Source organism: Rhinolophus sinicus, chromosome X (genome assembly GCF_036562045.2).
Source record: "Rhinolophus sinicus isolate RSC01 chromosome X, ASM3656204v1, whole genome shotgun sequence".
NCBI lineage: Eukaryota > Metazoa > Chordata > Mammalia > Chiroptera > Rhinolophidae > Rhinolophus > Rhinolophus sinicus.
The window spans coordinates 100,684,606-100,709,964 of NC_133768.1; the positions used below are offsets into that span (position 1 = coordinate 100,684,606).

The 25,359-nt window shown below is 38.0% G+C and overlaps 1 protein-coding gene and 1 pseudogene across 4 annotated transcripts in view; one reads left to right on the forward strand and one right to left on the reverse strand.

Annotated features, from left to right (window-relative positions):
• The window catches only part of FGF13 (fibroblast growth factor 13), a 514,926-nt gene that overhangs the window by 321,784 nt on the left and 167,783 nt on the right, over positions 1-25,359 (reverse strand). The window lies entirely within an intron of this gene.
• On the forward strand, positions 22,229-22,814 carry LOC109457521 (rRNA-processing protein FCF1 homolog; annotated as a pseudogene).

The following is a 25,359-nucleotide window of genomic DNA, read 5'->3' on the forward strand; positions in this document are numbered from 1 at the left end:
GAACAGTGTCCCTTCCCTGAGAGGAGGCAGCTACCAGCCAGGGCTCATGGTTTAGTTAGCATAGCATAGGCTGGATTATAGCTTCTAGTGGCTCCCTCCCTAGGCATTTTTGTGCATTGCAAAAACTGCCAGCCTCCTTTAAAATGGAGGTTCGAGACCCAGGGTGGGCCCACCAACATTAAAGCTCAGCGCCAGCCCATCAGTAGGAAAGGCTACCAGGGTCAGCCCAGAATGTAGCAGTCAACACATACTCACCGGCTGGTGTCTTCCCATGATATTAGGGCTGTAATTGTTAGTGGATTGCTGCTACCTACGGATCCTGGGAGGATTCGGATAACAAAAACAGAGTATACACACATTCCCTCAACTTTGGTCTTTGAAGACAAGATCTGCACGCAGAATGAAACCAACTCGGTTATTATTGCTCTCACACCTGGGAAGCCCACTGTGTGTCTGGTACATTACACACATTATAAGAGACTGTGCAGCATTCTAGCCAGGACCCTGTTTTTCTGGGCTTGGCTCACTGTGTGACCGATGGCAAGTCAATAACCATGTGTAGGTCTCATTTCCACTTCTAAATCATTCAGAGATAGGCTTGATCCTTTCTAAGGGTCCTAGCCGCGTGGACCTTTATGACTTAATAGCTCCATTTTGTTTTTAGAGAGAAGTCGCATCCCAGAGTCAGGAGGGTAGTAGAGACAGAACTAGCAAAATCAACAATAGTGGAGATGGTTTCCCTATCACAACTGCGCTTCTTTAATGCTGAATGATAAAAAATGAGGGAGGAGTATTTGGGAAAGTATTTCAAGTATCCATAAAATGCCTATTGGATCATCTTATGTAATACAACCTCTAGTACCAATGACCATGAGGAACACTATAAATCAGCCTTCTCCCAAATGTCACTAGAAAAGAAACAAATTTCTGCTTTCAACTTCTGTACTAGATATTCTGAAAAGCCCCTTTTCATCCCAGACCAGTTTGCAGTCCCATCAACAATGTAAACAGTACCTGTTTCCACACAGCCTTGCCAACAGAATATGCTGACATATACAATTTTCACTATTTTGCTAGGTGGGAAAGGACATCTTGATGTTGCTTTAATTTGCATTTCTCTAACTATGAATGAGCCAGAATATTTTTCCTATTTTTTAAGGGCCATCTCTAAATCTTTTTTATTGGTGGTGGTAAATTGTCTATTCACATGTTTCTCCCATTTTTCTATAAAGTTTTTTTGTCATTTTGCATGGAAGTTAAGAGTTCTTTATATATTAAGTATATTGGCCTTTTGTGATATGGTGCAAATATTTCCTTCCAGTTTGTCAGTTGTCTTTTGATTTCATTTATGATGTTTTCTAGTACAATTATTTTTAGTGTCATATAGTCATATTTATCTACACTGTATTTACTTAATTATTTTTGTATCTGGAATTTGAGTGATAGAAAGCATTTACCTACAACAAAGCTTAAGAGGTATTCACCCAAAATTTTTCTACCATTTATATGGTTTCATTTATTACGTTCATTTACCTGTTCCATTTGGAGTTTTTTTTCTTTATATAGTGTGAGATATAAGCTTAATGAAATGATTATAGTAATGAAACACAATGTATACAGTAGAATAAATACTCAAGAATACATACTGATATAAATAAACAATTGAATAAATAAACAAATGGAGGAAATGGGCAGATATTTCATACAGCAGAGGTCAAATTAATCAATGCTGAAGGAATGATATAAATAGAACGTAAACACAGGATGAACACCACAAAAATAATGATTGTTATACAAAAACATTGATGGATGGTAAGATTAGTGAGCAAACATATGTTAGAAAAGCAGATATTTCCATAAGCTCCAAGTATTTCCCAACAAAATACGAATTAATACAAAGAGAAAGCTATTAAGTTGGTGCAAAAGTAATTTCGGGTTAAAAGATTAAAAATAATTGCAAAAACTGCAATTACTTTTGCACCAACCTAATAGTATCTTCACAGTGCAATGACCTGCCGACACCACATCAACCAAGTGATCAAAATTAGTGTCGCCAGTAAGGAGAGACATAGTGAAATAATGTACCTCTTGATATAATGCAATGGAAAGGACATGATATTGCTTCTGTGTTATTTCTACCAAAAATTTGGAATCTGAATTAAATCATTAGGAAATATCAGACAAACCCATATTGAAGAACATTCTGGAAAAAGAAAAAAACTGACCAGTACTCCTCGGAAGTGTCAAGGTCAAAGAAGATATGAAAAGACTGACAATAATCACAAATTAGAAAAGAAGAGACTAAGGAGACGTGGAAACTAAACGCAATGTGAAATCCTGGGTGGGATCCTTGACCAGGATAGAGCAAAAGGACTTTAGTGGAAGAACTGCTGTAATCTGAATAAAATCTATAGTTTAGTGAATAGTATGATATCAATGTTTGTCTCCTACTTTCAATAATTATACTATGGTAGTACAAGAAGTTAAAATTAAGTAAAACTGAGTAAAAGGTAAATGGGAACTCTATACTAATTTAGCCACATTTCAGTAAGCTTAAAATTATTTTAAAGTAAAAAGTTGAAAATAGTCCCTCATTGCCATCGGATCTATTTCATCCAAAGTGAACAGCTTAAGGAATGAAGCAGTTTTCCCCATCTATGCTTAATGAAAATGTGTCTCTAAAACAATAGAATACTCAGGCTCAAACTCTAGTGACTGGTTAACCGTCACAGCTGAATATCACCCCTTCTAGAAGTTCTTCCCCGTCATGATGATGAACAAAGAACAGAGGCATGGGAACCAGTTAAACGAAAGTCTCACTCTTATGCACATCATAGCCGTGTGGTCTGAAGTGTCTTAATCTCTCAGAGGCTAACTTTTCACATCTGTCAAATGAAGATAAATCCCACTTTATCATAAGGTGTAATAAGGATTAAATGACGTCCTGTGTTGTCATAAGGATTAAATGACTTAAGGTCTAAAAGTGCCTCTATCAGTATCAGGAACTTAGTAGATGCTTAATAAGTACTAACTACTGTTTTCATTATTTTTCTTATCATGCCAGTTCACATGACTTTTCTCCTCAGGATCAATGCATTTAAAATGATTGAAACTATTTCTAGGGATTAGAGATATGATGATTTTCCTCCTCTATCACAACAGAGACTACTGGATTGCAGAAATAAGATACAGCCCCTTCAGTTTTGTTCTTGTTTGTCTTAGCTCAGGCTGCTATAGGAAAAGACCATAAACTACTGGGTGTCTTAAACAACAGACATTCTGTACCCTAGCGGCTGGGCAGCCAAAATCAGGATGCTAACGTGAACAGATTCTGGGGACAGTTCTCTGCCTAGCTTGCAGAGGGCTTCCTTCTCACTATGTCCTCAATGGGCAGAGAAAGAGAAAGCTCTGTTCTCTTCCTTATCAGGACACTAATCCCATCAAGGGAGCCAACCCTCAGGACCTTATCTAAACCTAATTAACTCTCAAAGGCTCCACCTCCAAATACCATCACTTCAGTGACTAGGGCTTCAACATATGAATTGGGGTGGGGGGAGCATAAACTTTCAGTTTACAGCATTGTTGTTTTCAATTTTCAAATACCATTTTCCTTGGTAGATGTGATTTCAAGTTTTGAAAACAAAAACATTTTAAACACATAATTCTTATATTAGAAAAGTAGACTTATTATTTCATGATGCATTCTCTTACACTTTTCCTATACATACAATCTGTATACATAGACATTATGAATTATACTGAACCTATAGTGTTTTTTCCCTTAGCATTTGCATCAATATACTCGTACTTATACACTTATTTAGAAAACACTGGGAACGTAACACTTTTTAATCATGCTTAATATTTATCAGAACAAGTATTATAGTACTAACCAACCCTCTAATGTTGCATATTGTATGGTTCACTTGCCCATCATTCTTATAAACAATGTTATAATATGCTGCAAGATGCATAAACAAGGACCTCTACCTTTGAGACCATGTCCTTATATCCATAAATATTCTTTCACAAAATGCTTTTAACAATCGTATTGTATTTTATCATGTGTTCCATTTTCTTCATTAACTTCCTATTACTGGATGGCAGGTTGTACCTAACATTTTGCTATGAGAAATAACCCTGCAACAAACTTCCTTGAAAAAATGGTTTTATGCACATCATTGATCCTTTATTTAAAATGAATTCTGAAAGGTGGAATTGTTAGATCAAAGGCTTCAGAGCTTTTTCAGGTTTTGCTACATACTGCCAAGTTGGCCTCAAAAAGGGAGCATTATTAAAATTCTCACTAGAAGGATATGAAAGTGCCCACTTCCCTGTACATTTAACAACATAATCTTATTTTTTTAACGTCTGCTATTTTAATACAAAGAATATATTTGACCGGCATTAACTTTTTTTTTTTTAGTTACGCTAAACATTTTCGTTTCTTATTAAATGTGAATTACTTGAACTTATGAATGGGTTTGAAAAATATCCTCTAAGTGATAAGTAGCTTATTATTTTGAAACAAGCAATACGAGATAAGGTATTCTTATCGCTTTCTCTATTTATGCAAATAAAGAAGTTGATTTTCAGAGAGTCAAAGCAATTTTCCGAAGCTCAGTGACAGATCAGAACTTCTAGTCTTCTTTCTATTCCTTTCTGATCCTGATGTTGCTAAATAAACGCGGAGCTGATAAACAACCTAAGCTTTTCCAAATGAAACTAAATATGTAACATACATAATTGAGTTACGGAGTTGGCCCACCCTTTACTCTCCTCTCGTCTTTCCCTGGTAGCATTATCTTGGCAAAACAGCAAAGGGAGGAGGAAAGCAAGGCAGCTGGGCTTGGGAGTTCTCCCAAGCATAACTAGAACATATTTTATTCACTTCAGCATTTGGCTCCACAACAGTACTTGAGATGACAGTCTGTGAGATGCCTCGGGGCCAATCACATGGCTTCCCTACCGATGTCCTATCTAGGTTGGTACAGCCTCCCTGGTCCCAGCATGTCTCCAGTTTGCCTTTTGTATGGACATCCAAAAAGAAATGGGCCACTCAAGGGAGAGTGGCTTTCTCCCATACCACAAAAATATGCTCCTTTATTAATTTTAGTTTTTGTATTTTTAAGAAAGATGCAAATGCACTAATTCCTTCCAGTCAAAGTCACATTTTGTTTTATTTCTTTCCAACCTATTCATTTCCTTCCTTCATTCACACCACATGCTAAATACTGACCACTGTGGTAAATAATTCAGCATTCTGTCAAATGACTTAATGTTAAATAACTACTCATTTTACTGTAGCAGATATATGATAGAGATGTATTATATAGAGAGAGAATATATTATATATATATATATACACATACATATATATGTACTATTTGTACAAACACACTAAGTGGTCATTTGATTGTATACATAAAGGCACTAACATGGGTCTACAGGTAGAGAAGAAGGAAGTAGCATTAATCCAGACACTACTATGTGCTAAGAACTATAACTATATTATCTCATTTAATCTTTGAAGTCACCCTTTAAATGGGACAAGATGATGCTGAACTGGAACTTACATTTTCACAGCTCGGGTTACATCCAATCGCAGCAAATGGTTTCAATAATTCTGCATCAGGGAACTTCACCTTAGGCTGTGTTAATTCAGGATGGTTTGAAGGAGAGACAAGTACATTGAACTCATTACAGAATCAAGAGCCAAGATGTGTCATTTCTTCTCAGCCTCCCTGATGATGTTTTGCAATGGACATCAGTGACTGGATCCCTGTACAAAACTGAGGCCCAAGGGATGCCCGCAACTCTTTAATCTTTCAGATCGCGTTAAATGTCTCTCGTAAAGCTGCATTAAACTAAAATGACTTTGGAGGGTCTTCCTCAGTGGAGATGAGTAGTAAATCAAACCCCTTAAAATGTATGATCTCAACTCTACCAAATGTCTCAAGTAATACAGCAGTGGAATTACCAGCACTACGAGGACAGGGAAATCTGCAGTGGAGACAACTAGATCAAATTCATTAGATGACCAACCTCAATAAGACAGAAACGTTGGACTGGGTCTTTGAGGCCAAAGAGAATCCGTTACTGATAATCTCAGGGACATTCCCATCCATTATTTGCTATTTTTTAACTTTCTAAAACAGCTTTCTTAAGATATAATTCACATACCATATAACTCATCTTTAAAGTGGATAATTCAATGATTTTAGTATAATTATAGAATTGCCCAACCATCAAAACAATCAATTTTGGAACATGTTCATCACCACACAAAAAAAACAAATCCTTCAGTAGTTCAACCCATTCACCATTTTCCCCCCACATACACCCTCCCATCCCTGGGCACGCACTGATATATTTTCTGTATCTATAGATTTGCTTATTCTAGACATGTCATGTAAATGAAATGATGTAATAATTCTCAAAAACATGGAACTTGGAAATGTAGCCATTTTACCTTCTTATAAAGAAGGAAGTGGGGGCTCAAAGAAATTAAACGATTTGTCCATGGTCACATAGGAGGCAAGTGGTAGAGCCAGAAAACAAAGCAGGATGTGCTTAGATCTAAAGTCAATGCTATTTTTATCTTTCCATCCTAATCCTTCCAGAAGACCTGGATTCTAGCCCTGCCTTAACCACTATTTTGCTCTGTGAAATGGAATGATTTATCACATACTTTGGATGTTTGATAGAAAAGATTTGGTGATGGTATGTCTACAGTTATTCAGAGACAGAGAGCTCCTGGCGTGAGCAACTGGACGGATGATGATTCCATTTATTGAAATGGGTAAAAATTGGAGGGAAAGGTAGGTCAAGAGAGACACATTAAATAAAAGCCAAAGTAATATTACAGAAAATAAAATCAAATATTAACATTATGAAGGCCGCCAAAGGCAATAATCAAAGACTGAAACAAGGAAAAGAACACAGAAAAGATAAAAGATATGAAGGGCAGAATTAACTTATGCACAATAGGAATTCCTAATGAAAAACCCAGAATTGGAATACAAACAATAATCAAAAATATAACTGAGGATCACTTTCCTTAGCTGAAGAAAAAGCTGACCATATTACTAAGCTGAGTTCCCAAAATTCCAGGCAAAACCAGTGAAGAGATCGACACCTACATAAACACGGGGTGTATGTGTGCAAATGCACATAAGCATGGGCACATATGTGTCTCTGTGTAAAATCCTGCAAGAATCCAATCTAGAAAAAAAACAGGTCAATTGAAACACAACTATCAGGCTGGCCTTCTCTGGGGATGTTTGCTTTTTATTTATCCTTCTAATATATAGTAATGCTCAATTTTTATTTAGGAAAAACTAACAACTCAATGGCCAAAAAGTTATGGAATAAAAGAACTAGCAACCATCGTTACATCGTTAAAAACTATCATGCTCTGTTTAGCCTGGAGAATCAATACAGAGTAATGAAAAACCATTAAACTAGGTACCCTAAGATCTGGCTAGTAGTGTGGTAATATAAAATAAAAATCATTCAACCTCCTTAAGGCTTGGTTCATTCCTACTTCATAGCAATATAATTAAAACACGTTCTCAAATCTTTGCAAAAAGGAAAAAATATGATGATTTTTTACTTATTTAGAATTACAAATTCAAAAGTACAATCAGCAAAATAGTTTTCACTTTCCTTTCTTAAAGTGGTTCAGCTCTGTCCTTTCCTTCTAAACAGAAATTTGTACTTGAAACAGCACGACCACAGGTGACATAAAAATTCCCTCCTTCTTTCTCTTTTCAATGTGGCACCAACATAGCTACAAACATCTCCTTTCCCAAGACAGTAGGAACTCACTTGACAATCTAGGTCCTCCAGAATTTGGTCCCATATTGCTTAGTATATAATATCACATCCTTCTCCAGAGTGAAGCTGATAGAATTCCTTTACATTATTGATGCCTGATCTACTCTCCATCGCCCATTCTATAATATGTGGCCTGCTTCATGCCCACTCTAGTTCCTTAGTTCAATGGAGTTAGGATAGCATTGAGGAAGAGAGCAACGGTAAGTGACCTTAAATTCCACCTCTGCTATAAAGTTTTCCCCAAAGGCTTTAACCATCATTGAAATTCTATAATGCAGGGTTCCGGTCAACATAGCACAGTAGGTAAACACTGTGCTCGCTTACTCCTACAATAACCTCAAAATTACAACTAAACTACAGAATAATCATCATTGAGAATCGCCTGAAGTCTAGCTGAACAGAAGTCCTATAACTAAGAATATATAGAAGAAGCCATGTCGAGACTGACAGCAGGGATGGATATGTGGAATAGGCTAGTCCCACACCTGAGTGTTGCAGTTAAAAATCAGGAGGCATATGTTCACTGTGGATGTATCCCCTGAGGAGCAAAGGGTCCGAGCCCCACCCGAGGCCCCCAAGCAAAGGGTTCCAGTGACGAGAAGTACCAATAACTTCTGGCTGTGAAAACCAGTGGAGATTGTGGCTGAGTGAGACAGAGGGCTGCTGGAGTCCCAAGAGTTGCTCATAAAGGGCCCAAAAAAGAACTCACTCAATGATGGACTAATGTGCTCTGAGCTATAGCAATGAGACAGTAGCTCAAAAGGTGCCAAGTACATACAGGGAGGAATTGAATTTTCTGGTATCAGGGTGACGGTTAGAGGGGCAACTTTCTCCCAGACAAAAGTGCAGGCAAAAGCCATTGCTTTGTTGAGCCCTCCCCCATCCCAGGATGCAGATACTGGCAGTCACCATATCGGAGTCTCCAGAAACCTGGATACCATACTTTGTTCACTCTGACCTGGCTACCGCAGTCCGTTCACCCGGACCTGGTTAATAACTGGGGCCACACCCCACACAACTGGTATTCCCAGCCAAGCCCCTCCCTTCCAGTGGCATTATACAAAAAAAAAAAAAAAGCAGTAAAATGAGGACACAAAGAAACATGTGCTGAATAAAAGAACGGAACAATACTCCAGAAAAAGAACTAAACAAAATGGAGGCAAGCAACATACCAGATGCAGAGTTCAAAACGCTGGTTATAAGGAAACTCAATGAACTCAGTGAAAACTTCAGCAGAGATGGAAAACATAAAAAGAGAGATAGAAAACATTAAAAAAGAACCAGTCAGAAATGAAGAGTACAATAATTGAAATCAGGAATACATTAGAGAGAATCAACAGTAGATTAGATAAAGCAGAGGATCAAATCAGCAATACAGAAGTTAAGGGAGCAGAAAACACCTAATCACAACAGGAAAAAGAACAAAGAATAAAAAAAAAAAAAAAAAAGAAAAGAAAAAAAAAAAACCACAAGGCTATTTTAAGGGGCCTCTGGGTCAACACCAAGAATACTAATATTCACATCGTAGGGGCACCAGAAGGAGAAGAGACAGACAAAGGAATTCAAAATCTGAAAAAATAATGACTCAAAACTATCCTAACCTGGGTAAGGAAATTGGCATATAAGCCCAGGAAGCAAAAAGAGACCCAAACAAGTTGATGCCAAAGAGGCCCACACCAAAACACATTATAATTAAAATGGCAAAGGTTAAAAGTCAAGGAGAGAATCTTTTAAAAGCAGCAAGACAAAGGCAGTATTTACCTACAAAGGAGCTCCCATAAGACTGTCAGCTGATTTTTTCACCACAGAAACTTTGAAGTTCAGACAGGATTGCAATGAAATATTCAAATAATGAAAAGCTAGGACCTACAACCAAGATTACTTGACCCAAAGCTGTTATTTAGAATCCAGGGACAGATAAAGAGCTTCCCAGACAATAAAAACCTAAAGGAGTTCATCACCAACAAACCAGTATTATAAGAAATGTTAAAGGGACTTCTTTAAGAAGAAAGAAGATGAAAAATATGAATACTGAAATGGCAATAACTACATACATAACAATAATTACTTTATGTTAATTACAGCATTATTTACAATAACCAAGATATGGAAGCACCTTTTGTGTCCATCAATAAACGAATGGATCAAGAAGAGGTGGTACATATATACAATGGAATATTGCTCAACTATAAAAAAGAAAAAAATCCTGCCATCTACTACAACAGGGATGGACCTAGGGGGTATTATGCTAAGTGAAATAAGTCAGACAGAGAAAGTCAAATACCATATGATTTCATTTATATGTGAGATCTAAGGAATAACATAAAGGAACAAAAAAAATAGAAACAGATTCAGATTCAGAGAACATTTTCATGGTTGCCAGAAGTGGGGGGGTGGGGGGGCATAGATGAAAAAGAGGAAGGGATTCAGAAGCACAGATTGGTAGTTATAAAATACCTAACTGAAAATAAGCCCTAGCATTATTTACCAGGATGACATCCCCTGAACATAAGTCCGAATGCGTCTTTTGGAGCAAAAATTAATATAAGACCCGGTCTTATTTTCGGGGAAACACAGTAGTCATGAGGATGTATGGTGTAAGGAATACAGTCAACAATATTGTAATAACTGTATAGTTCAGACGGGTACTCAAATTCTGAGGGTGATCACTTTTTTAAGTTGTATAAATGTGTAATCACTATGTTGTACATCTGAAACTAATGTTGCATGTCAACTAAACAATTTGTTTCTATTCTATTTACTATTTTAAGTATATTTGATTGTATGCCAGAGTCCAGTTTAATTCTCTCGGTGGTCAGGTGTATGGAAGTATAATGTCCAAAAAGAGCTTGTGATGACATGAGAAAATTTTCAAAGGACAATAAGGTAAAAACAAATCAAGACATAATATTATATTTTATGCATGATCTCAACTACAAAAAATGTACAGAGAAGAATGAAACACTTTATTGTGAAATGTTGGCAGTGATTATGACTTGGTGAAAGAATTTTCTTTAAAATCAGAAATAATTCTCATTCCTACAAAGACCAGATATTACATTTATAAGTTAAAAATGATGCTATATTTCATGAGGTGAATATTAGGTTTCCATCCCTTCATATTGTAATACTTCCAAAAGTAAGTTCTTGTTTCAGACCTAATTTTTTATTAATTGTATTAGAAATAAAGAGGTTTATTAAATGATTACATATAAAGTGTACCTCTAATGTAGCAATATAGCCTAAAAATAAGACATACAAAAGTGGCGTATTTACAGGGGGAAAAATTGTTAAGTCCACAATTATAGCAGAAGAATTTTTAAATCTCTCAGAAAGTAACAAATCAATCAGGCAAAAAATTAATACCCTCGTAGAAGATTTGAACTACATAATTAACAAGCTTCATCTAATTGAACCGTATGGAACCCTGAACCCAGTGATTAGCGAATACACGATCCTTTCAAGCACATGTAGGACATAATAGAAATCTGATCACATATTGGCCATGAGGGAACTCTCAAAAATTCCAAAGATATGCTTTAAACAAGAACACAAACTCTTTACAAAATCCCAAGATCCAATAGCAGAGGGTAACAAAGGAAAGGGGAGGGAGTGAGGGAAAGAAGGAGGGAAAGATACATACTCGACAGTGTGTTTGGCAATTGAAATAATAATTGGATTAATTCATAGGTCAAAGAAAATATTGTAAAGTGATTTAAGACATTTTAAATAGAGTAAGCACTTAAAAGGTAAATACTTCAAAAATAGCTGCTGTATCGACTTTGAATTCCACTGACATGGATGACTGAGAAATGATTGTCTTAGGAGAGATAAGTGATGGGTCTCTTTCACCCATATTAGATGCCCTGCCTTGTGTTCCTCTAAATACCAAAGAAGATCCACAATAAAATTTCTGAAGAAAACAACACTCAGAATGTTTGAAGATTCGGGGACATAGAAGGAATAAGTGATGAAAAAGATGGGAGGTTACCCAGGCAGGGATAAGACAGGAGCCAACAAGAGAAAGCAGAAGCAGAACCAATAGATATTAAGTTATTCTTGGTAGGAAGGAAGGGACTGTTTTCTTCTAAGATGGAAGAATGGGGGGGAAATGACTTTATGAAAAGAAGCAAAGAAAGGACTTCAGTTACTTAAATAGGGCAATAACCCACCTTTGGCTTCTGAAGTCATTTCTAGTAATGTACTTTAAAGTTCATGTTTTCTGTATATTTATTCTTGTATTCTTCTTTGGTCACACAATGCAAAGCCATTTTCTTACGTGACTGTCTTAAATGTAGTTAAAATTTCAAAATAATTCATCCTCTTCCAATATTTTCCCTTCTGTCTGCTTCCCTCTACTCAGTCAAGTTCTTCTTCTCTTTCATTATATACTCCTCCACCCCAGCTGTTACCATTTCCTCCACTGCACTCATGTTCTGTAAATTGTTGATGGTATGAACATTTGTCATCCATGTGCTACGGACGGTGACTTTGTAGCAAAAGCGAAACACATTCAACTACACTCAACCACCAGGAGCACCCAAAATGTATCTACCAAGTCCCCGACCCAAAGATTCTACTTAGCAGGGAAAATACTTCCCACCCAAGCCCCAGGGGGGAGCGCCTGCAATGGTCTTATTAGGCTGATACATGTGCAACATATATGAGGTTCACCAAATGCAGCAAGCTTGCACTTCTGTCCTTTGAAATGAATGGTACACTTTTGCAGCCGAACACTTTTCCAGTAGCTGTATGCTCTCCAGTGACAGCGCTTATCAGTTCTAAGTCAGGCAATATTCCAAGCACTTCATATCAGTCCTCGTCATACAAACCATGAGATTGTCATTATAATGATCCTTTACTGATGAAGAAATGGGGAAAAGATTTACAAAATAGTGAGATTAGAGCATAAAAGCAAACTATTCTGAAGTCAAAATAAAGGATTGGTGTATTGGCAATAATAACATTCTAAAGCCCTCTGCTCTAAGAGAATATTAATCTTCTTCTATAAAGGGACAGGAGGTAAATATTTTAGGCATTCCAGGCTGTATAGTCTCTGAGGCAACTACTGAATTAAGTCATAGGAGCATGAAAGCAGCCATAGACAGTACATAAATAAATAGGGAAGACTGTACTGCACACTTTATTAATGGACAATGAAATTTAAATTTCATGTAATTTTTTACATATCACAGAATATAATTCCTTAGATGTTTTTCATCATTTAAAACTGTGAAAAAACATTCTTAGCTTATGAGCCATACAAAACTAAAGGGAGGGGCAGCCGGTTGGCTCAGCTGGTCAGCGCACAGTGCTCATAACACCAAGGTCGCTGGTTCGATTCCTACGTGGGACACGGTGCTGTGCCCTCCACAACTGGACTGAAAACAACAACTTGACTTGGAGCTAATAGGTTCTGGAAAAACACACTGTTCCCCAATACAAATAAATTAAAAAAAAAACAAAGGAAGACTGGATTTGGCCCATTGGCTGGAATTTGTTAACCCCTGGTGTTACCAGGAACACATCTGATAACAAATCCACCGCACCATAATCACAAGGTTACATTTGATTTTAAGTGTAAATTGTAAAAAAAGAAAAAGAGAGAGAGAGAGAGAGAGACAGAGAGACAGAGAGACAGAGAGAGAGAGACAGACAGAGAGACAGAGAGACAGAGAGAAAGGTAGAAAGAAAGGCCAATAGGAAGGCAGGAAGAAAAAGAAAGAGAAAATAAAGGGAGAGGGAAGAAGGAGTGAGGGAGGGGTGAACACACTTTGATCTAGCTATTTCTAAGAATTTATGTAAGCAATCATGAATGTGTGCAAGATTAATTTCTTCTCCAGTATGTTCATACCAGCATAATTTATATTCCCAAAAAGAAGGAAAAAAAATCAAAACCAATAAACAGCATGAGGAAATTGGTTAAATAAATGCAGCACATCAATGGAATATTACATTGAACATCATTTTGTGGAAGAGTATTAATGACATTTGATCACATTCATAAGACAATCAAGAAAAAAATACATGTTACTATGCTCTGATTTTTGCTAAACAACATATAGATTAAAAAACTGATGGAATAATACACATCAAAATGTTAACAATGAACATCTCTTGTTGGTGAGAATGACAGTGCTTTTTCTTTTTTCTTTGCTTTTCTGTATTTTTTGTGTTTTATATTTTTTACACTGAATACGTCTTATTTTCATAATTAGGAAAAAATTTCTACCTACCTCCAACCCAGTCAAGTAATGCTATAAAACTTCTGAAAAGTTTTTAAAAGTTATTCCTGCTTTTAAACACTTTTGGCACAGGTACATGAAAAAAAAATGTTTTCCCCTGATGGGCTGGTTCGTCTGTTCCTCAGTGAACCCACAGAAGATCACCAGATACATAGAGCCACGCCAGTAATCAATAGGAAATTAGTAATCAATTCAATCCACACATATTACAACAAACACTATCTTGACCAGAACGGAAGCCCTTTTGAAAGACTGTTGCAAAGCATACAATTAAGATATTGCATTCAATTTATAACCCTACGGGGATATTTTTAGCTCACAGACGATCTAAAAACTGGGTGGTAAATATGGGCAAATCCACCCCCTCAAAAACTTTCCCACATTAACTAACAATACATCCCCAGTCAATTCCATTAATGCTTCATACCAGGAATATCACAATCCTGAATACCTCCCTTAAATTCTCCTTGAAATAAGGCAGGGGCACAAATAAATGAATAGAAGATATTAAAAGCAACCAAAAAATAGTGTATTATGGAAAATATGATGTCCTCAAGACATCACCGGTCAGAGATGAAGCTATATCCAAGCAAACTTTCAGCCTGCTAAGAAATAATGACAAAGTACTAAGCCCTGACTCAAGTTTTCGACACCAAGAGCTCACCCATGACTCAAAGAACTGCAAAGAACTACCATAAACTGTATTAAAATTGTAAGACTCAATATACACCAATAACAAAAAGATGAACATAAATCATGTTTGACTTCTGCAATTATAAGAGATACTCAAAGTCGTAACCATCAGCATAATTTTAATAAGGGTTTTTCCTTTCTTTAAATGTGGATACATTTTTCTTGGCACCCTCTGTATATAAATGACATATATTTTATTTGTGAAAATATGAATATATTTCACCCTAAAGTAAGAAGAGCCACAGATGGGTTGGTAGAAAGGGCCATAGCTTAATCATTAAAAATGGGAATAGTAACATTATCCTCAAAATATTATGATGATAAAATGAAATAAAGGTGCCAGAGTGACCAGAACAGTGCCTGGCACAAAGCAAGTTGCATGATAAATGTTTGTTGGACCTAAATCTAAAGTCATTGAGTCTCCTTGCCATTAAACAATTGGTCAGTTGGAAAAACACACAGTGAGTCAAGGCAAGTAAAGCATTATTAGTCTAACAAATTGTCTGGTGTACTCAGATTAAGGCCAAGGGTTAGTATCCCTTGGCACATTCAAAGGATGACATGGCAGCCCATTGTTTCTGGGGGGAAGTCCAGTGGTGGCCTCCATTCTTCTCTCCATCATCCCTGCCAGCAACACGGTGAGAACCAATGGCAGCAGAGAGGTGGGAGAGCTGGAGCTTGAGCTCCTGTGGCTGACTGGCTGGCCTGGGAAACATTTGCTGCTGCTCCAACCAGTGTTGAGGCAACATTCTCCTCCCCCAACTACCACCCAGCGAACCTTGGCACACCCCTTTATAAAGCTGCCAAACACCAGCATAAAGAAAACCAGTGGCAGACGGACTGGATCTTGATTTTTGCAAGCAGTCATTTTGGCATCATGCAGCCAGTCTTTCAGTGCTTCTCCTCCCCAAGATTAATGAGGTCACCATGGGAGTTTGTAAATAGACACAGGAGGTGAAACTGCCACATTTCTTTAGCTCCTCTTTTTTGGCTGTCAAGTGAAATTACTCAGTGTGGCGGTAGTAGTGCCCAAGGCAATCACGAATTTAGCACACATTACACATATCCATTGCATCTCTTCTACTGTGCCCCTTATTCAAAGTGGCATTTGATTGTATTGGGAAAATATTTGTTTCTATGTAAGCTTCTTTAGACTTCATAAAATGTACTGTCACTTACAATCTAATTGATACAGAGATGTTTACATAATGTGACAGCGATCTCTGAATTCAGGAGGGGCATGAATGTATAACACTTTTCCATAATAGGACACAGGGTTGGTTGGCTTGTTTTTACATTGGCTTAAATATATAAATATTTTAAAACGAACTTACACAGCAAATACACTATATGATGTAGGAAACTTTTCATCCAAAGCAACAAAACACCCTCACATTATCTTTCATGAGTGCTGAAGACTCATTTATGAGTCTTTAAATTTCTCAAGGCATTTATCTGCCTAAATATCTCATTCATAGTTTGCATGGATTCCCTTTGCATCCAAAGGAACACACTGATGGTGACATTTAAAAAATACAATGCCAATTAACACCTCTGCTTCTTTTGTTCAAAACACAGACAGGTTTCTTTCAAGTCAAGTTTGCACTCAATAGTGATAGGCCATAAATAGAGCTGTATCTTTCAACATGCTAAATAAAAGGCCCAGGGCCTTTTGTATCCTTTGTTTAAAGTCACTGTAAATAAACAGGCATAAAAACGCAGGCAGACTAAGAATGAAAGGACAATGCAAAACTCAGAGGGAAAGAACTGAGGAACCAACATGCTTCTCTTCTTCCAGGCCAGTGATTTCGGCTCAAATTTTTGAAACAACATCAGAAAGTGTCACAATACAGTACATATACTTATTTTTGACAAATTGAGCATTTCTATATTCTTTCAAAACAATGGACAATACACAAATATATAAAGCAGACAATATAAATCACACAGAACCCCTCCAACCGGAGATGACTGTCAATATTTAAACACAGATCTCTCCAGTTTTATTTGTCTAGGGGTGAGTGAGTTAATACAAATACATATCTCCACCCAAATCACATCAAGCAAAGCTGAGATCACAACGTGTATAGACTTTTTATATATCAGCATTACACTACAAACGTTTTCAAATATCACTAAATATCTTTATAAACATAATTTTTAATCTTGATATATAAAACTCCATCATCTAGATATACTAAATTAAAAATAACACTTAAGAAAGAACAATAGTATTCAGGCAACTTTAGATTAGGATGGGGAAATTTGAGGCTTAGGAGTGGTGACAACAGTCACAAAAACAAATATACTAATTTTTTACTTTAATTTTGGAATTTTATCAAATGAGTTGGGAATCACAAGCATTGAGGCAAAAGAGCAAACAGATATTTGTGCGGTAGGACAAACAAAGACCCAATGATGATATTCCAAGCATCATGTCATCCTGTCTTTTGTTACAGGTCCCGAGAAGGTCCACACTATATTTCTTTAGGTTTAGGCTGCAGTTGAAGTGTGTGTGTGTGTGTGTGTGTGTGTGTGTGTGTGTGTGTGTCCGCACTCTGCAATGAGGAGGGATGTGATCACAGAAGAGTTTGATCAAAGAAGTTCTGCTTTAATCTGTTTCATATACATTGGGCTCATGGGTAGCATTTTTGGAGTAAAACAAGGTTCTGCTGCCAAATACTTAAATGCATACATAAATACATACACACATAAAAACTAAATTAAATCAAATTTTGAAAAACACTGCTGTAGGAGAATAAAACCTGGTACTTGGGAGTGTATGGATTAGGTTTACATCATAGCTCAATCATGTCAGCAACTATATGACAGTAATAAAATCATGTCTTCTTTTGACATGTCAAATTTTCTTATCTATAAAGGACAAAATACTCATCTCACTGGATTATTATATACAGCAATCAGTAATACACATACACACAAAAACACATACTCAAGCACTAGGTATCTAGTGCACAGTAGATACTTAATATATGCCAGCTGAGGCTGAATTTGTCTGCTTAGTGGTCCTCAGAATAGTTGAAATTAGAAGAACATCATCATAAAGCTAAGTTCCCAGATTCAGTGTAAGCATAATACAGCACATAATTTAAATATGATCACCAGTTAGCACAATGGTTTAGAACCGGGTTTTGCAAACCTTTCCTGTGAAGATGAGATAGTAAATATGTTTGGCTTTGTATACCATACCTCCTGTCAAAACTATTCAACTCTGCCACTGTCATGTGAAACCACTGATGGGCCATACATAAACAAGTGTGCAAGTTCCAATAAAACATTATACACAACAATAGGTGTTCCGCCTGCAGGCTCTACATTGCCAACCCTTGTTTTGATAGTTGTGTGAGGTCAGCTCGGCAAGTAATTTGGGGAAAACACTGCACAAAATCTATAGAACTTGTCCTTAGGAAAGAATATACGAACTTAGGTACCAAGGAGTTGAGTAGGAGAGACATAAGCGATATACTTGCCCCAATGGTCTAAAGCCAATCACAAGTGATTTTGGAATGGAGGGTTAAGGCTCATCAACTTGAGTCAATGGCAACCAACATGGCCCCTCTTACTAGGAAAAAACATGTCTCCCAATAATCCTACCAAATATCCTGCTAGTAACTTCGCATAATTCACCTTTGATCGGTATGTGTGAGCCTGCCCACCCCCATGGGTGATTTTGGCATTCTCTCACTTATCTACAGCTGTTTAAAAAAAAAAAAACCAAGAACATACACACACACACACACACAAACCAAACAAACAAAAACAAAACCCTCACAACAAACCAAACTAGTGGATCCAAAGAAAAAGTTCCCATATTGTCTCACAGTTCTGTGGACTAACTGGACTAAGCTAAGAACTTTAACTTGGGGTCTCTCCTGCAGGTGCAGTCAAGCGGCAGCTGAAGACCTGTAAAGATTCACCTGGGCTGGACGTCCAAGATGGCTTTTTCATTCACAATTCTGGTGTACCTCAGCAGCAATGCTCAGACATCCCTCTCTCCTCCTGGCCTGTTGATATTTGAGCTTCGTCAAGCACAGTGGAGTTAGGATAGCTGGACTTATCTATCACCGGGTACCTAGCTTCTCCCAGAATGAGCATTTCAAGAGACACAGACTGATGTTGCAAGACTTCTTATAATCCAGCCTAGGAAGTCACGCAGAGTCACGTCCAACACACTGCACTGGTCACAAGCCAGCCCAGGTTAATAGGGAGGGCCTAATACAAGCAAGGATGGTTCACTGGGATGCGATCTTTGAAGACTAGCTACCACAGGCGCATCAGAAGGGATCCATTTGGAAGATCAAGTTGTTGGAAAAGCACATGGTTGATGTATTTAAAATTCTGAAGCCACATCAGATGACAAAGTCGAAGCTTACAGTACGTACTCATAAATGTGTGATTCCCTAGACTGCTTAGCTAGAGAATGCAACGTAGCAGAAGTTTTGGTCAAAGTCTCCTGGCCTTCTTAAGGAACAAGCAGAGCCACTTTACAAGAAAGATGTAAAATCTCTTCAAAGAAGCTAAGGATATTTTTTAAAGCTGACCTTTGAGGCAAAAACCAATTATGGCCCAATCTTCTAGTCACAAAACCTATTTGAGGGTAAATCCAAAGCAAAAAGATAAGTTTCTGGATTATTCAATAAAACATAGCAGAAAGGATAAACCAACAGGGAATCTCAGAATTACAAGGGACCTGAGAGAGCATCTAATTCAATTTCCTGAACAAGGCAGATGCCCTTTTATCAATAAGATTTAGGGAGCTGACATTTCATTTTGAACAACTGCTCTATACCATGATAAATGACTTGCACGCATGAACTCCTCACAACAAACCAAGGGGTCATTATCGAGTAGGCAACATCATTATACCCATTTTCCAGATAAGAAAATTGAGGCTCAGATAAGTAAAGTGATTTGACCAAGGAAACATATATAGAAATTGGCAGCAATCGGATTTCAACTCTGTGGTGGTTGATGCCACGTCCAGTGCTTTTTCACACTATGCCACTCAACCCCTTTGGCCAGCCAACATCTGTACAGCTCTCATGAACTAGACTTTCCAATATTGGGCATTTGTAATGATCAAGAGAAGAAGAATATGCTTCCTTGGTGTACATTTAAACCAACAACATATGTGGTCAATCAAAACAAGCCTCTACTGTAGGGACTCTTAATCTCAGTGTGTGTCCAGGTTTCAATGGCACCAACTCCTTGAAAGAATATGTAAATTGTACTATTAACATTCATTTTTCATGGCAACAGGTCTCCAACTTTGATCAAGTTCTCAAAAAAAAAAAAAGATGCATTGCAAAAGTTTACAAGCAAACAATCTATGAAGAACGCAGAGTTGTTCCCAATGGGAGCGGACTAGATGCCTATTCATAAACAGTCATCAAATATGGATCCTGATCTTCACAAGTTCATATTCCACTTGGAGAGAGAGAAAACGCATCTATGCAATCAGAGCGCGTACACAAGAATGTAATTCCCAATGAACAGGTCCCTACCCCTCTATGGATATGTAATAGGGGTGGAACAGATTGCTTTTCCTGATAATTGTACTCACCATAGAATCATTTCTTTCAATGAACTCTCATGCTGATGCCAAATGAGATGTAGATAAAAACAGAACTTCTGTGGTTGAAGCAATGATACATTGTCCACAGCCTTTTCCATGCAGCCTTTCGTTTGTACCATCTGTCACCAACCTCCTCCCTATAAAGCCCTTGACACCCCTCCAGAGTATACCCATAGGGTCTTGGAAAGACAGTTTGCAACCCACCAAGTATAGTAGTAAGGAACGTCTCTGCGAGTCCATTTACTTTTAGGCTTCCTTATACCTCTATGTCTCTATACAGATGTTCGACTTACGATGGTTCCCCTTAAAATTTTTCAACTTTGCAATGGTGTGAAAGCAATACGCATTCAGGAGAAATCGTACATCAAATTTTGAATTTTGATCTTTTCCTGGGCTAGTGATATGTGATATGGGGCACAATGTTTTCTCAATACTAAGCAGTGGCAGTGAGCAATGGCTCCCACACAGCCATCTAATCATGAGGGCAACCATCCGGAACCCTACACTGTACTGTCTTGCCAGTGTTTTGTTGTCTATTGTGTTCTGAGCATGTTGTATGTAGGCAAGGTTAACTAATGATGTTCAGGAAATTAGGCATCTTAAATGCATTTTCGACTTATGATTTAATCAACGTATGATGGCTTATTAGGATGCAACCCCATTGTAAGTTAAAGAGCATGTGTACTGTATCTAAGTACCAAACGAGCATGAAGCGTATTTCCAACTCGGTTGCACAGAGAAGTTTTTAGAGACTACGCGTAAATGAGTAAAGGAAAGAGAAGAACCCTCAGTGCCAGAGACAAAGGAGGAGTTGGCTGGGACACTGGGAGGCATAGGTAGGAAGGAAGACATCAGCCAAGCTACTGAGTAATCACTGAGTAGTGGAAGGAATTTTGATATATCAGTAGCAGCATGTGGGAGCTCATCTTTGCACTTTGCAGCTCACTGCTATCTGCTCTGCTGGGGTCTAAATGACAGCAGGCACCAAAACTGAAATAGATGGATGTTTCTTCACTCATTTCTCTACCACCTTCCTGCTTCAGGTTAACGTTGCAATCTCAGGACACAGATCGCACACATTTCAAAAGAACAGAGGAAGACTTCAATGGACTTTCTGTTCTTTGAAATTTGTGGTACCAAGGAAGAATCGTGCTTATTTGTCAGCTCGCCTTTTCTCAGCCTGGTGAAATAATTAGAAGACCACAGTCAGAGTATCTGATATTATACTTGTGAAGAAATGCAGCTGAAACTCAGGAGCTAATTTGGAGAGATTTGTGGGCCTTATTTTCCCCCTCAGCTGTGGAGGGAAACTCCCACTTTGTATTTGGGTTACATCAAAACACAGCAAAATTAGAGTTTCTGGCAGCTATTGCTTTATTAAACAAATCAATTGTATTTGGAAAGATAAGTAACGAGACACTCTATTTGTATATCTTTTGGTTGCAGAAGGGTACTCTGCAAATAAGTAACGTTAACACTAACAATCAAAATGTTTACACTTATCCACAAATTGAGAAATGGAAAAGCCAGAACGTTCACACTTATCCCAATGGGGTATATCTTTTTTGACATTTGAATTTAACAATCCTGTATCAATCACCGACTTAGGCATGAGATGATTTCCAACAGATGGAAACAAGGCTTACATTACTGTTCCCATTTTAGAGATAAGGAAATCAAGGCTCAAAGGGATCAGCCAACTTGCCCAAAGTAACACCAGTAGGAAGTAGAAAGTTATGAAATGTTGATTACAGGTTGGTGATTCTGGAAGAAACAAGATTGTGGCCTGAATAGGGGGAAGCAATTTCAGGAATCTAAGTTCTGGTAATGAGAAAAACACACACACACACAAAAAAAACCAAGAAAGTATGCGACCATGAAGCGAATGCTTAGTCTCAGATATCCGAGGCTTAAACAAAAGTATAGATTAAAACATAAAATGAAAGATTAAAAAAAAGATCCCAGTGCACTGGAGAAAAGAGAAGTCCTGCAACACCCTTCCTGCTTATTCTTCCAGGATAACACACAGCTGGGCCCACCTTCCCACATCCTGGGTGATACCAACTTTAGCAACTTTTCCATGAAAGCCAAACCAGACTCAGTGCAGTCAATGATGGGCTGTCTGTTTGCCACGTGTATCCCTTGGACAACGGACTGGGCAATGGCTGAAACTGAGAAATTGGGGCAAAAGTATCGAGTGGCTCTAAGGATCGCCAGGAATCCGAGATTTGAACAATTACCACGCGCACACACAGGAATTGCTGCAGATGACTGCTTAGTACGGACAGTAACTCAGCACAAGTGTTACACGGTGGCAACAGTCGACCGGGAGGGACCTTAAACTAACAATCAGGAAGATCCCTACAGCTCCCATCACGGACATTTCTAACCACAGCTACATCGAGAGGATACCAGATGATTATGGAGCCCCACGGTTCTAATTCTTAAAAGACAAAGTTCCTCTGCTTTCCTTCAACCAATTTTCTCTGTTGCCAGTTTATGAAACATTTACAGCGTGAATTATGATTCCACTCACACATTTGCTCTGTTATGAGCTGAGTGTGGTTAAAGACACTCACTTTTTGACGTTGTTTTGAAAATTGTATTTTTATATCATCTTCAAATTTGTTGCATCTTTTTTGTAAATGCGAAGGAGGAGGAGGAGAAGGTAGAGGAGGAGGAGGAAGAAAAGGAAGAAGAGGAAGAGGAAAAGGAAGAGGAAGAGGGAGGAGGGGGAGGAGGAGGAGGAGGAGGAGGAGGAGGAGGAGGAGGAGGAGGAGGAAACATTGAAACCAAGTTCAAAGCTCTTTCCAATATACACAGCTATTTTCTGACAGGGAAATACAAAATAATCTTAATGGCAAAAAAAGAAAGAAAAAGAAAAGAAAAGCCAAGTAAACAAACATGGCATTTCAGACATCCACCCCCACGCTTCCACTCCTAATTGGCATAATTCAGGCACCCTCTACTTCATGACCAAATGACTGCAGCACAGGGCTAAGCCCCAGAAGCTCCCTCGAGTTGTTGAAATAGGAAATCATCTCAGAAGCATTCAAGCTATCAACTAATATGACCTTTTGTTGCATAGAGCAAGTGTGAAGTAAAAGTGAAAATTAGTTTGCAATGAGCCAATTTCTCTCCATTGCCACATGTCTTTATTTTCCCTGACAAATATCTAAAGAACAGGGAAAAGTAACGTCCAGTGACACAGTCCACACGCCACTTGACCTTCTGCCTTCACTCACTGAGTGATTATGGCTGTTCTGCTTCCAAAATGACTTCAGCATCCTCAGTATTTACCAAGTATCTCTCAAACATAGAAATACACACATTACAATCACAACAGAGAATTCCATTTACTGAGTTCTTACTCTGTGCTACCCGCTATGGTCAGTGCTAGATATTTCAGTCACAGATTATTCAGTTGTGGAGGCCTACAGTCTAGAAGGGGAGACAGACATCAGTTGGGTCATCACCATTCAGTGAGAGAAGTGGCCCAATAGAAAAGTAGCCACAACATGGAAAGAAGGAGTCTGGAAACTCAGGGAGAATTTATAGTAGGAAGTGAAACCTAAGCTGAAACAAGGAAAGAATGAGAGGGGAATCAGCTAGGTGAATGGGGTAAGGAGGAAGAGAATATGATCCCAACAGAGGGAAGAGCATGTGTGAAGGCCCAGGTGCAAGCTAGAGAATGTTCTAGAAACTGAAAGAAGTACATCAAGACTGAAGTAAGAGGGGCAGTGTAAATGGATTGAGAACTGAAGAGTTAAACAATGGACCATTTTTAGAGGGCTTTATAGGCTGCGGTGCCTTGAGTGCAGTGGGAAGCCACTATTGCCAATGGCTTGTTGTTCAGTCTCCAAGACTCACAGGTGGCAAAGGCATATTTCAAGTGTCGCAAAGAATGGGCTTATTTTTACAAATACTCACTTTGTTATTTCTACTCCTTCTACTTCTTTTGCTTCAAGGAAAGCTCTAAGAGGACACAATGACTTTTCAAAAAAATGAGTGTTTTGTCATGGGATACGTGTTGGTCAGGTGGTGGAATTAGGAATTATTATTTTAATTTCCTTTTTTTCAATTTTTAATAGGACTGTGAATATTCCTCTTTTCAATGAATAGGTAAAAGAACAGCAGGAATGTTTTTATGATACCATCACAGAAGACAATGTATTCTATTATCTCTTCAGCAAGAACGGCCGGTAAAGTGCCATTTGCAGTACCCAATGTGTGGAAATGTCCGTGGCAGTGGATACACCCACTATAAACACTGTATGGCACTGGTCTGTCTTTGCATCATCTTTCCACGCACCGATCCATATTTTGTGTCATTTGGAAGATCATTTGAAACGGCAACAATAAATCCATAATGATCATGTGATTTCAAAGATGTTAAAATAAAATTAGGAGGAAGGGTAAATATGTCATAAATCCAGATCAGAAATGCGCTCAGAACTGCACACTATGTACTCCTACTACATAGCTGTTGGAAAACGTCCTAAACTTGGTTTTGAGCTTTCCATTGACCAAAGCAGAGTCACCCAACCAGTTGTAGCAGCGATACTTAACTTTGGCTGCTCCTTAGAATCACTAGAGAAAGGGAGGGAAGGCTTTTGAAGAATTATCTTCACCCTAGAAAAATTAAACTCCTGAGAGTGGGGCCATGCCTTAATATTGCTTATATGCAGCTATGGTTCTATTTTTCAGTGGGTCTAGCCAATCAATAAGAAAATTCCAAATGCCCATGAGTTAGAAAACATTAGTTGCTCATGAGAAACAGAGTTTTTCTTGGGAATGAGGACTGAGAGAAATTCATCCCATGAGATCTTTGAAAGTGTATACAATTGGATACAGTGACAATGCTCGCAACGTTATACCCACCACCAACGCAGTGACAGCTCTCTGATGACTAGTTGGGGTAGGACGCTCCACTAGATGTCCAATGTCTAGTGCTGAAAACCATTTCAGAGAAGGTTAGCTTAGGAA